General features: G+C 40.3%; 1 pseudogene; it reads right to left on the bottom strand.

The window, feature by feature from the left end:
* Positions 1 to 4,266: 4,266 nt before the first annotated feature.
* On the bottom strand, positions 4,267 to 7,189 carry LOC133750647 (glutamine--fructose-6-phosphate aminotransferase [isomerizing] 1-like; annotated as a pseudogene).
* Between the last annotated feature and the right edge of the window lie 6,026 nt (positions 7,190 to 13,215).

Here is a 13,215-nt window from a genome sequence, read left to right on the forward strand (position 1 = left end):
GTGACTATTGAGAAGGAGTAACTTTGCCCTGTCATTTGCCGAAGATTTTTTCTAATATATGGTTTGAGACTCCTGTGATCTTTTGCTGTGAGGTTTCCTTCCTTTATCTTCTTTCATATTGGTGACCGTGTTTCTGTGTTTCTGTATGTAACACATCTTTAAGCATCTTTTGCAGGGCTGGACGAGTGGCGACAAATTCTTTCAGTTTCTGTTTGCTGTGGAAGGTCTTTACTTCACCTTCATTTACAAATGAGAGCTTTGCAGGATATAATATTCTGGGCTGGCAGTTTTTCTCTCTTAGTACCTGGGCTATGTCTCGCCATTGTCTACTAGCTTGTAGGGTTTCTGACGAGAAGTCAGCTGTGAGTCTAATTGGAGATCCTCTGAGAGTAATCTGGCGTTTCTCTCTTGCACATTTTAGGATCTTTTCTTTGTGTTTCACTGTGGTGAGTTTGATTACGATGTGTTGTGGTGAGGATCTCTTTTGGTCATGTTTATTAGGGGTTCTATGAGCTTCCTGTACTAGGATGTCTCTGTCCTTCTCCAAACCTGGGAAATTTTCTGCTAGTATCTCACTAAAAAGGCCTTCTAATCCTTTCTCCCTCTCCATGCCTTCAGGAACTCCTAGAACCCGAATATTGGTTTTTTTAATAGTATCCTGTAGATTACTGACCGTATTTTTTAGATTTCTGATTTCTTCTTCTTTTCTTTGATTTGACTGTTTCCTTTCCTGTTCTCTGTCTTCTAAGTCCGATATTCTCTCTTCTGCTTCACCCATTTTGTTTTTAAGGCTCTCTAATGTGTTTGTCATTTGATCTATTGAATTCTTCATTTCATTGTGGTTTTTTGTCACTATCACAGTTTCATGTTCTACTAGTTGTTTCATTTCATTTTGATTCCTCCTTGATATTTCATTTTCACGAGAGAGATTTTCTATCTTGTCCATTAAGGATTTCTGTAGTTCAAGAATTTGTTTTTGAGAACTTCTTAATGTTCTTATCAATTTTTTGAGATCTGCGTCTTGCATTTCCTCTATCTCTTCATCTTCATAATCTTGCATTGGGGTGTCTTGTTCATTTGGGGGCATCATAGTGTCTTCTTTGCTCTTGTTACCTCGGTTTCTATGTTTGTTGTTTGGCATGTTGGAGATAATTTATGTTTTTTTTTTGGCTGTGGTTTTTTTTTCTCGTTATACTATGCCTCTAAGTGGGCTGTCTGCTTTGATGGATCCTTAGAGGCTGTAATGGGTGTGGCCAGAGAGCTCCGCTTGATTCTTCAGGTTTAAGGCTGTGCAAAAAGAGACTCACCCAGATTGTTCTCTCCCTTGCTCCTTGCTGGATTTCTCTCTCTCTCTTTTTTTTTGACTCAGTTGGGAAGTTATTCGGTACAGGTGAGTGGAATTGAGTGTAGTTGAAATCTGGCCTCTGTGAGTATTCGTTTGATCTACCCCTGGGACCACACAAAGAGTTTATGCAGCCCTCAATGTGTTTTCAAATTTCACCAATGTTCCAAGGTTACTGAGTTTGTGAACTCATTGGCGGCGCTTTACATATGTAAAATGGTGCCTGCTCTTTGTTTTGCTCAGAGGCCTCTGCTTCTCCCCCCCCAATGTCTCGGGTTTCTGACGCCTTTGTCTTACCTCCCTTTGGTTCCCGCACTGGGGAGATTCTGAGGCTGGTCTCCCGCGGTTGGGTTTCCACACGGTGGGCTCCCTGTAGGTCCTCTGTGTCACATCCACTAGATCCGGAAGCGTTTCCTCTGCAGTTTTTTTCTTGAGTCTTTTCCTGAGGCTACAGTAATTCCACTTTTATGAAACTTTATTTTCCCAAACTACGGCGCACGTCCTCACTATCTGCCATCTTGGCTCCACCCCAGTAATGTATGATTTAAACTATAGAGTGATAAATGCCACTTGATCTCACTCCTATGTGCAATCTATAACAGCTGAGCTCACAGAAGGAGAGAGCAGTGCAGTGGTTACCAGAGGTGGAGGAGAGAAAAGCAGATGAGGATATGGGGAGAACTGGTGAAGTGGTGCAGTCACAGCCAGATAAGAGGGACGAGTTCTGATGTTCAACTGCACAGAAGGGTGAGTACAACCAACAATACTGTATAATTCCTAAAAAGTACATGAGAGGCTTTTGAAAGTTCTCATCACGCATAAATGATAAACATGTGAGATGACGGATAATCTAAATATCCTGAGTTGATCATTAGACAACGCATAAATGTACCGAAACACACTGTACCCTATAAAGAAAGATGCACAATTATTATCTGCTAACTCTAAAAATAAAAAGAAATGCTACCAACCCATACAAGTCATGTGTGTGAAATGCTAATATACTGAACATAAGCAATTATACTGCACACATACTAAGTCTAGCAGGCTTACACAAAGTATTCTTAGAAACTAAGATAAAAACCATCAAAGTAATTATATATAGGATGTAAATAGTGACCATAGTTTACTTCTGAAAACAGGTTTCTAGTCAACATTTATAAGAGTCCTTCCAAATTCCTCAAACTATGCCAATCCTTTCTGTAACCCTAAAACACACATAGAACTCTATGCACGTCTCGCAGCCATCACAGCTGTTCAGAAAACTTTAACCTAATTAAGAAGTTCAAACACAAATAAGGACGGAAAAGACTGGACTAAAAAATAACTGCTAAACAGCTCACATTCACAATTGAAAAGTGAAAATTTCTGAAAGAGAAGGACTTAACCAAAATATATACACACTCTCCTATAACCCACAAGACCTGTCCCAAAAACTCAGCAAGGAAATCATTATTCACAATTTTTTGGGTATCAAACTAATATTTTACTTCAAATATTTTAATCCAAATTGTCAACTTCGATTTCTGACACTAGCCAGTTGAAGGTACATCAACACCCTTTTATTTATAACTTCTTCATTTGTAAATAAATTTCAGGGTAGAGCACAGAAAACACAGATAGAAGAAGTGATACAAGGTGACCCTAGATGATGCCATCTATCACCAATAGGGGTAGGAAGCACCCCGATCTTGCTAACTAGGCCCTCCTTACACATCAGGAGACATAGTATTAGACAAAGACTTGCCAATCTTCCCAACAACTGCAAAGAACTTCCAGACTGGCAGTAAGGGTACCAGTTTTATGCAACAAGGCAGTGCAGGAAAGCTTGAATTGACTGCAGGAAATTCTTCCTTCCTTGACATATACTGAGCATATCAAGATTGATTTTATTTGACACCTATGACAGCAACTCTATACTGTGATAAACCACTTTTAGGAGATCAGAACACAACTTCCATCTCAACTTTCCAACTTCAAATTTAAAATCTTACTCTCAGTTGTCCAAAGCAGCTCAAATGTAAAGCTTATGCTGCATAATTATACAAATTATATATATATTTTTAATTTTTTTGACAGGCAGAGTGGATAGTGAGAGAGAGACAGAGAGAAAGGTCTTCCTTTTGCCACTGGTTCACCCTCCAATGGCCGCTGCGGCCGGTGCCTCATGCTGATCCGAAGCCAGGAGCTAGGTGCTTCTCCTGGTCTCCCATGCGGGTGCAGAGCCCAAGCACTTGGGCCATCCTCCACTGCCTTCCCGGAGAGCTGGCCTGGAAGAGGGGCAACCGGGACAGAATCCAGCGCCCCAACCGGGACTAGAACTCAGTGTGCCGGCGCCACAAGGCGGAGGATTAGCCTGTTAAGCCACGGCGCCAGTGGCAAATTATATTGTTAAAGATTGGGGAACACTTATGCACTACTATAATACTTTGCCTCCTAAATTAGCTTCTCCTACAGATAACAGACAACAGGTTTGAGAAACTAAGATTAACCAAACTTAGAAATAAATTCCACCAAGAATAGTGTTCAGCTTTTTGTTGTACAGTTTGATCTAAAAACAAAACAGAAGCAGGCTTCAAAATCAATCATAGCATCTTCTATTAATATGTAACTTAGCAAAGTCTTCAGTAAATATCTAAGTATTAGCAAACTTTGCCACAGGCTTTATAGACTACAACTAAATGTACTACTCTTTCATTGGTCTGAATGAACAAAGCAAAGTAAAACAAATACCAGTTACTTTTAAAATACAATCCTCTCGGATAGAAGTAGAGGACCCAGAAATTCAACACCCAGCATTCTTTACAGAAAACAACAGCTGAAACCTTTTGCATATATTCCATTATTTAAACCACCCCAACAATTACTGAAAGTAATTTCACAAAAATCACAAACTGAGTAGAATAATTATAACTGATATATAAATAAGGATTTACTAAAAAAGGCTTCAAGGAGTGATATTTCAAATCAAAGTTTTAAATACAAAAGGTGTCTTGTGTTGCTTATTTATCCAGAGTTTCCAATGTTCCTTACTCTACAGTTACAGATTTGGCAAGATTCCATGGGAAATCAACATCATAGCCTCTCAACACAGCAAGGTGGAAAGCCAGCAGCTGAGGATGCCCTGCAAGCAGTCCACTGAGTGGGGCACCTTGATTGTTCTCTTGGAGTTCTTAATGGTCTCCGCGCCTTCCTTATCACAAATCACCACAGGGCGCTCCTGCTGAGCAACCACCTGCTGGAGAGCATTCTGACACTTGGCGTAAGTGTGGTCTCTCATGATGATCATGATGACGGGCATCAGCGTATCCACCAAAGCCAGGGGGCCGTGTTTCAACTCACCAGCGAGGATGCCCTCAGAGTGCATGTAAGTAATTTCTTTGATTTTCAGCGCCCCTTCAAGACAAGTGGCGCAATGTTAGCCTCACCCCATGATCAGGACTGACTTCTGATTATACAGTTCTGTTGCCAGCCTCTGAATCTCATCATCCATGCTGAGTACTTCCTTAATGAAATCAGGCAGCCGTTTCAGGGCAAGCATGATCTCTTTGTGTCTCTCTTGCATGGAGATCTTGTCATCGTACATCATGGGAGCAAACATCACAAGCGACACAAACTGGCTGGTATAAGCCTTTGTGCTGGCCATGCCAATTTCAGGACCAGCATTGATGTGAACTCCACAGTCTGTCTCACTTGAAATAGAACTGCCAACTGTATTTGTGATTCCCATGGTTAAAGCGCCTCTCTCTTTACAGTACTGAAGACCCATCAGGGTATCTGCCGTCTCACCTGACTGACTAATGAAAAAGCAAAGATCATCTCGAAAGACTGGTGTGTTTCTCTCCAAGAAGTCACTGGCCACGTCCACCATCACAAGCAACTCTGTCAGCTCCTCCAGAACTTGACGTGTTGCTACTACAGCATGGTAACTTGTTCTACAGGCAATAAGGATCAGACCCCAACAACTCTGGATCTCCCTAATGTGATCCTTCAAGCCACCCGGATTCACAGGATAGTCATCAAAGTTGATTCTTCCTCTCATTGTGTTCATCATGGACTCTGGCTGCTCAAAAATTTCCTTCTGCATAAATTAACTGAAGTTTCCCTTTATGGTCTGTAGGAGTTCCATCTGCAGGGTTTGCACAGCTCGTCCAGGGTGATCTCCTGCAGTTCATTTAATTCAATAGATAGAAAAACGGCCATCCACCACTGCTGCAACATCATCATCTTCTTTAAAGATGACGCGTTTGGTATGTTCTATGACAGCACTTGCGTCAGAAGCAAAGTAATATTCCACTGCTTTTTCTTCAACAGGGAAAAGGCAAGTTGTGCTGTCCACAGGAGAGAAATTGCAGCTCAGATCCCCTTCTTGTCTTTGCCTGTTCTGTACAGTATTGGAATATGATCAGTAGAAAGTTTATGTTCACTCTGTACACCAATCAGCAGAGGGCTACCTCACATTGTATCAACTGCTTGTCCAGGGAAATGAACGCTTTTAAACACAAGTGCAAAAGCACCTTCCAGTTGTTGGATAACTCTCTTCACCAAGGTAGTAAAACTGATATCTTGACTTTCCCGATTTTCATACATATACTAAACAAGCTTAGCAATTGTCTCTGTGTCTGTTTCAGATTCAAAGTCATAGCCTTTGCTCTCCAAAAACTTTTTCAAGTCTTTGTAGTTAGTGATGATTCCATTGTGAATAACAATAAATTCGTTATTTTTTGATGTATCATAAGTTTTTTTATTTATTTTTTATTTAGTGAATATAAATTTCCAAAGTACAGCTCATGGATTACAAAGGCTACCCCCCCACAACTTCCCCCCCACCCGCAACCCTCCCCCCTCCCACTCGCTCTCCCCTTCCATTCCCATCAAGATTCATTTTCAATTCTCTTTATATATAGAAAATCAGTTTAGTATATATATAGATTTCAACAGTTTGTCCTCCCATAGCAACACAAAGTGAAAAAATACTGTTGGAGTACTAGTTATAGCATTAAATAACAGTGTACATCACATTAATGACTGAGATTCTGCATGATATTTTTTTTTAAAAAAGATTATTTTTCTATGTAATTTCCAATTTAAAACCAAGGGTTTTTTTTTTCATTTTCAATTATCTTTATATACAGAAGATCGCTTCAGTATATACTAAGCAAAGATTTCATCAGTTTGCACCCACACATAACCACAAAGTGTAAAAATACTGTTTCAGTACTAGCTATATCATTACTTCACCTTTGACAACCTATTAAGGACAGGTCCCACATGGGACACAAGTACACAGTGACTCCTGATGTTGATTTAACAATTTAACACTCTTGTTTATGGCGTCAGTAATCTCCCTAGGCTCTAGCCATGAGTTGCCAAGGCTATGGAAGCCTTTAGGGTTCGCCAACTTCGATCCTATTCCGACAAGGCCATAGTCAAAGTGGAAGTTCTCGCCTCCCTTCAGAGAAAGTTACCTCCTACTTTGATGGCCCCGTTCTTTCCACTGGGATCACGTTATTTTTATCAGAGCACTGTGGGTGGCTATTCACAGGATTGGGTTCTCCATGTGTTGCCCAATGAGCTATTCCAAGATGCACATCAAATTCTACATCCAAATCCATATCCTGTTGTTTGTAGACTTCATCCAGTGCCTTAACTTTCCCTTTCTTCTTAATGAGCTGGATTTTGCAGGCATTGGCTTCCCAGTCTTTTTCATTGCCTCCATCAACTCCCACACCAGCAGAATCGTATCCTCTATATTCCAATCCCTGAAGGCCTTTGATTAGAGTCTCCAAGATTTCTCGTCTTGTGCACAGAACATGGTAGTTTTAAGTAAGCAAATGTACCGCACATGATGGAAAAGGCACGGTCTGCAAGGCAAGAGAACTGCTGGCAGGGTCAGGCACACAGACACGAGCTTCGGGGGCAATCCTGGGCTCCAGGGCAGGGGCAATGGCGACAGAACTCCCTGGTGGATGCGATGGCCAAAGCAGCGATAGGCTTCTCCACCTCCCAGGTTCAGCCAGCAACCGCAACCGGGCCTGCCCTTTGGCACCACGCCGCCCCCTGCCAATGGTTTTTTCTTAATATGTGGTGTTTTTTTTCCTGTTTTTCTTCCTTCCTGAGCTACTCTTTTCCAGGAACTTTTTGAGGACCCCTCATATAAGCGAATTCATTTTATTTAGCACAAATATTTTAATTAATTAATTATTAATTATGACTCTTCTTGCACCAAGTTTGATAATTTTTGTTCTTTTAGGTTTTTGGTCATATTCCATGTTTATGAATTTTCATGCAAGTTGGTGTGGGAAAAATAAAGTTGAAGAATAATGCACTGGGCAATCCATCACCACACTATACTTCAGTTTACTCTGATGGAGCAAGCAGAAAATGACTGCTCTATGTGCTATGCATTTCTTTTATGAGACAAATGAAATATTTTGGTAATGTAAATTGATAAATTGTGCCATTTGACTTTGGATTTTATCAACATGACAAACTGAGTGTACATTGTCTTTTGTGTTAAAATTTAGATAACAATATTGAAATGAGAAAAAACTATAAAGCATATGTTTTGTTCTTGCCAGCTAGTGATTATCCAAAGGTTAGGCATAGCCAAAATGTGCACTAAATTGTAATTAATGAAGCATAAAATGAATTAAGCTACTAGAATTGAGTTTCTCAGATTAGATAATGGAATTACATTTCAAATACTTAAATAAATATCAGAAAATGAAATAACTGAAATAATGAGAACAATAGGTAAGAACAAGAAACAGTAAAATTGATCATATTTGAGAAAAACTAAATAAACATAAACATTTGAAAATTATAATAAACAAATATACAATACAAGTTTAAACATTAAGTTAAACTCAGGTTAATGACCTGGAAGTGTAAGCCGGCACTGCGGCTCACTAGGCTAATCCTCCGCCTTGCGGCGCCGGCACACTGGGTTCTAGTCCCGGTCGGGGCACCGGATTCTGTCCCAGTTGCCCCTCTTCCAGGCCAGCTCTCTGCTGTGGCCCAGGAGTGCAGTGGAGGATGGCCCAAGTGCTTGGGCCCTGCACCCCATGGGAGACCAGGAGAAGCACCTGGCTCATGCCATCAGATCAGCGTGGTTCGCCGGCCGCAGCGCGCCTACCGCGGCGGCCATTGGAGGGTGAACCAACGGCAAAAGGAAGACTTTTCTCTCTGTCTCTCTCTCTCACTGTCCACTCTGCCTGTCAAAAAAAAATGACCTGGAAGTGTGAGCTCTCAAATTGCATTACAGAGAGATAATGCTATAGAAAATACTAATACAGTTATAGGACAGCTAGAATGAGAATGAGTAAAACACATTCATTTGGATCATGAGTGTTAAGAAATTAAAAACATTGAAAGTTATTGAATCATTAAAATAATTTATAAATATATTACATAATATATCAGACCAAGCTATGCAATTCAGCATTTCATTGTGTTAGGAAAGAGGTAATATAAGTAAATAGAAACAATGGATACAAATGTGCAAATCTGTGTAAGGCCAATGAGAAAGAAAACTTGAGAGAAGAATTCCAACTTCAAAACAATGACAGCACAATTGACACAGCCTTTACTTAAGCCACAAGAGAGAAAGAATAAATTAACATTTCCAGCAGAAATTGGTAACCCAGCTACACTTGAAAATTTACCTATTTTTAATTAATAAGAATAAAATAAATATATTTTCAAATGTAAAAATCATGAAAGTTTTGATTAGCTGTGTGTATTTCTTTTCTTTTTTAAAGAAAGATTTTATTTAATGAATACAAATTTCAAAGGTGCAACCTTAGGAATATAGTGATTCTTCCACCAATACCCACCCTCCCACCTCCACTCCTGTCCCACCTTCTACTCCCTCTCCTATCTCATTCTTCATTACAAATCATTTTTAATTAACTTTAATTACAGAAGACCAACTATATAAGTAAAAATTTCAACAACTTGCACTCTCCCACATATAGAATAAAGTACTGTTTGAGCATAAGTTTTACAGTTAATTCTCATAGTACAACACATTAAGGACAGAAGTCCTATGTGGGGAGTAAGTGCACAGTGACTCCTGTTGTTAATTTAACAATTAACACTCATATCCGTGATGTCAGTGATCACCTGAGGCTCTTGACATGAGCTGCCAAGGCTATGGAAGTCTTTTGAGTCAACAAACTCCATCAGTGTTTAGACAGGGCCATATGCAAAGCAGACGTTCTCTCCTCCCTTCAGAGAAAAGTACATCCTCCCTGATGGCCCCTTTTTTCCACTGGGTTCTCACTCACAGAGATCCTTCATGTAGAATTGCCCTCAGTGTCTTGGATTTCCATGCCTGAAATGCTCTCATGGGCTTTTCAGCCAGATCCGAATGCCTTACAGGCTGATTCTGAGGTCAGAGTTCTGTTTGGGCCATTTGTCATTCTATGAGTCTGCGGTGTGCCCTGCTTCCCATTGTTGGATCATTCCCTCCTTTTTCATTCTATCTGAAGTTATTACCAGACACTTGGTCTTATTTATGTGATCCCTTTGACACTTAATCCTACCTATATGATCAATTACACACTTAATATGATTTCCTTAATATGTCAGATGGCATTATTAGTACCCAGCTTAACTGGAGTTGGAGCCCATGGCAATTTTTTAGTTTTACCCTTAGGGGTAAGTCTCTGGAAATGTGTGCCAAACTGTACAGCTCCTCTCTCTCTTATTCCCATTCTTATTTTTACTAGGGTCTATTTTCAATTGACTTTATACACCCATTATTAATTCTATGCTAAGTGTTCCACCAATGGTGTTAAGTAGAGAAAAATAAAAATAAAGGCCGGCGCCGCGGCTCACTAGGCTAATCCTCCGCCTGCGGTGCCGGCATACCGGGTTCTAGTCCCAGTCAGGGTGCCGGATTCTGCCCTGGTTGCTCCTCTTCCTGTCTAGCTCTCTGCTGTGGCCCAGGAGTGCAGTGGAGGATGGCCCAAGTCTTTGGGCCCTGCACCAGCATGGGAAACCAGGAGAAGCACCTGGCTCCAGGCTTTGGATCAGTGCAGTGCGCCGACTGCAGCGCACTGGCTGCAGCGGCCATTGGAGGGTGAACCAACGGAAAAGGAAGACCTTTCTATCTGTATCTCTCTCTCCCTGTCCACTCTGCCTGTCAAAAAAATTAAAAAATAAAAATAATAATAAAATAAAATAATAAACTGTTACTTGTCTGTGAAGACAGGCTGTTCAAGTTATTGCTTTTCATAGTGTGAACTTCACTTCTATAGGTTTCCTTTTAGGTGCTCTGTTAATTGTCACAGATCAGAACATATGGTATTTGTCCCTTTGAGACTGGCTTATTTCACTAGGTATGATGTTTTCTGGATTCATCTATTTTGTTTAAAATGACCAGATTTAATTCCACAAACGAGAGAATTAATACATTAATATTCCTGACAGAAATTAGTATATAGGATACACTTGTATATTTACCTATTATAAAAAGAATAAAAATTTTCAGATGTAAAAATCATGAAAGATTTGATTAGCTGTGTATATTTCTATAGTGCTTATATTAATAGTAACAAAGATATTCTGTGTGAAGTTTGTGAATCAAAATGAAAGAACAAGAAACTTGTAAACCTATGGAAATCTTAAATCATGGCAGATGTTAAATTAAAAAGAATGTAAGATCTGGACAAGATAAATATCAAATTATCTAGATATAAGAAAAGGGTGGCCGGCGCCGTGGCTTAACAGGCTAATCCTCTGCCTTGCGGCGCCGGCACACCGGGTTCTAGTCCTGGTCGGGGCACCGATCCTGTCCCGTTGCCCCTCTTCCAGGCCAGCTCTCTGCTGTGGCCAGGGAGTGCAGTGGAGGATGGCCCAAGTGCTTGGGCCCTGCACCCCATGGGAGACCAGGAGAAGCACCTGGCTCCTGCCATTGGAACAGCGCGGTGCGCCGGCCGCAGCACGCCTACCGCGGCAGCCATTGGAGGGTGAACCAACGGCAAAAAGGAAGACCTTTCTCTCTGTCTCCCTCTACTGTCCACTCTGCCTGTCAAAAATAAAAAAAAAAAAAGGGAAATTCCATATAATCGAGTTAGTCAGATAAACATCTATTCCACTAATTATTTACATGTTCACAGAAACATATATTGCAGGGTAACTATTTTTTTCATTTATTAAACTTTTATTTAATGAATATAAATTTCCAAAGTACAGCTTATGGGTTACAATGGCTTTCCCCCTCCCATAACTTCCCTCCTGCCCGCAACCCTCCCCTTTCCTGCTCCCTCTCCCCTTCCATTCACATCAAGATTCATTTTCAATTCTCTTTATATACAGAAGATCAGTTTAGTATATATTAGGTAAAGATTTCGACAGTTGCCCGATATAGCAACACAAAGTGAAAAAACTACCGTTGGAGTACTAGTTATAGCATTAAATAACAGTGTACAGCACATTAAAGACAGAGATCCTAGATAATATTTTTTTAAAATTAATTTTCTATGCCATTTCCAATTTAACACCAGGTTTTTTTTTTCATTTCCAATTCTCTTTATATACAGAAGATCAATTCAGTATATAATTAGTAAAGACCTCATCAGTTTGTACCCACACAGAAACACAAAGTGTAAAAATACTGTTTCAGTACTAGTTATAGCATCACTTCACATTAGACAACACATTAAGGACAGATCCCACATGGGGTGTAAGTACACAGTGACTCCTGTTGCTGACTTAACAATTTGACACTCCTGTTCATGGCGTCAGTAATCTCCCTAGGCTCTATTCATGAGTTGTCAGGGCTATGGAAGCCTTTAGAGTTCGCTGACTTTGATCTTATTCCGATAGGGTCATAGTCAAAGTGGAAGTTCTCTCCTCCCTTCGGAGAAAGGTACCTCCTTCTTTGATGGCCCCGTTCTTTCCACTGGGATCTCACTCACAGAGATCTTTCATTTAGGTCTTTTTTTTCTTTTCCATGGTATCTTGGCTTTCCATGCCTACAATACTCTCATGGGCTCTTCCGCCAGATCAGAATGCCTTAAGGGCAGATTCTGAGGCCAGAGTGTTGTTTAGGACATCTGCCATTCTATGAGTCTGCTGTGTATCCCGCTTCCCATGTTGGATCCTTCTCTCCCTTTTTGATTCTATCAGTTAGTATTAGCAGACTCTTGTGTTGTTTGTGTGACCCCTTTGACTCTTCGACCTATCAGAGCCATCAATTGTGAGCTGAAATTGATCACTTGGACTAGTGAGATGGCATTGGTACATGCCACCTTGATGGGATTGTGTTGGAAACCCCTGGCACATTTCTAACTCCACCATTTGCGGCAAGTCTGATTGAGCATGTCCCAAATTGTACATCTCCTCCCTCTCTTTTTCCACTCTGAAATTTAACAGAGATCACTTTTCAGTTAAAATTTAAACACCTAAGAATAATTGTGTGTTAATTACAGAGTTCAACCACTAGTACTAGAATAACAACAACAACAAATACTAAAAAGGATAAAGTATTACATTGTACATCTAGAGTCAGGACAAGAGCTGATCAGGTCATAGTTTCTTATAGTGTCCATTTCACTTCCACAGGTTTCCCCTTTGGCGCTCAGTTGTCGCCGATCAGGGAAAACAAATGATATTTGTCTCTTTGGGACTGGCTTAATTCACTCAGCATGATGTTTTCCAAATTGCTCCATCTTGTTGCAAATGACCAGGTTTCGTTGTTTCTTACTGCTGTATAGTATTCTATGGAGTACATGTCCCATAATTTCTTTATCCAGTCTACTGTTGATGGGCATTTGGGTTGGTTCCAGGTCTTAGCTATTGTGAATTGAGCTGCAATAAACATTAATGTGCAGATGGCTTTTTTTATTTGCCAAATTAATTTC

This window comes from Lepus europaeus, chromosome 21 (genome assembly GCF_033115175.1).
Source record: "Lepus europaeus isolate LE1 chromosome 21, mLepTim1.pri, whole genome shotgun sequence".
In the NCBI taxonomy this organism is placed as follows: domain Eukaryota; kingdom Metazoa; phylum Chordata; class Mammalia; order Lagomorpha; family Leporidae; genus Lepus; species Lepus europaeus.